Below are 1,479 nucleotides of genomic sequence, written 5' to 3'. Positions count from 1 at the left end.
GGCGGCTGGAAGCGAGGCGCGCGCGCAGACTCGCCCGCGTTCGTCGGCGGCCGCCGTAGCCGCCGCAGTCACAAACGGATATCCAGTGTTGCCAACTTGGAACGCAACCGTACAATTATTACCGTATCGTTATTATGTGCAGTATTATTATCCACCCGGCGACCGGTGCCCGGCGGCGGCGATCGATTGATTAGAATCTGAAATTTCTAAAGCTTGTGACTTCTTTCTTAGCTGGGAAAAAAATTAGTGCTTAACGTTATTAATTTTTTTTCAAAACGTCTTTTGTAAATAAGTGTTTAACGTTTTATTCTTCGAACATAAAACATTTTGGATGTTTTTTCTTGTTGTTAAATTTGTTTCGTAATGTTTTCGTTAATGTTGTTTTTATTGAAATTTTCATATATAGTGTTTAGTGATTATTATGTTATTAATATTTATATTTTCCCGTTTTTTTTAAATTGACTATGTTTTAGCGAAATTTTCAGTTACCCAACGTCATAATTATAAAACTAACGTATTTGTATAAATCCGGTTCTGAGACAATAATCAATACTTAAGAGTTGCTACTTATTTACCTGACCATATTACCATAAATTAAAAATATTTTTTGATTATATCTACGAATACTTTAATTATCAATATAGTTACTAATTTAACTAACAAGATAATTAATGTACATCATCCCACTTATTTTCAGAGCGCAAAATCATGGTAATTGCATGTTGTAAATTCTAGGAAACTGAGCAGATTCAGCGTTTATTTAGCTATGAGCCAAAATAAAAATAAAGTTTACAGCTTAATTAACTTGATGAATTTTTATGAAATATTTTCCAACAATAATATTAGCTAATGAAAATTAAAAATTCCTTTATATATATATATATCGAGGCGTTTTTATGTGAATTCTCATTTATCTCAACAACCGCCCACCGATCGCGTTTATGGTAGTAGATAGCTCTTGGTAAACTCCTGATCATAGGAGAGTTTGGTCTTCCCATCAAAGTTGTGTAACATTTCTAAAATTGTCTACGGGTCCTTTTACACATTTTAATATAGACGGCGCCCTATAGTACACAATTATAAGTCAAAAGAAACACATTAATAATGGTAAATTAACATTTATTATCACTCTCCTTAGATATGTTCAAAACACACCAGTGAATTAAAATTAAAATAAACGACAAATGATAAGTACTTTAAATTAAAAGTGTCCGAAAATATATGATAATGCGGTCGAGTACTTTTGTTCTTTATTACTAAGAAATCACAGAGTCAAGTGCAATCACAAACGCATTACATATACAGATATCCCACGCCATACTTGATCGCGTTGACGAAATAAAATCAGTTTGTCGTTATTTATGAGGTCGGGCGATTGAGCATTTGCCAACATTATAAAATTGTAACGCTCAAAAATGTCATAAGAATAAAAAACCAAAATTACCTGATTTATTTTAAGAATATCCAAATGATCTACTC

The sequence above is a fragment of the Adelges cooleyi genome, unplaced genomic scaffold, assembly GCF_023614345.1.
Source record: "Adelges cooleyi isolate 19-005CV unplaced genomic scaffold, UGA_ACOO_1.1 ACOO_flye_CR_arks_rails_tigmint_CR_PRNA_167, whole genome shotgun sequence".
Taxonomy (NCBI): Eukaryota; Metazoa; Arthropoda; class Insecta; order Hemiptera; family Adelgidae; genus Adelges; species Adelges cooleyi.
This window is presented reverse-complemented; position numbering follows the sequence as displayed.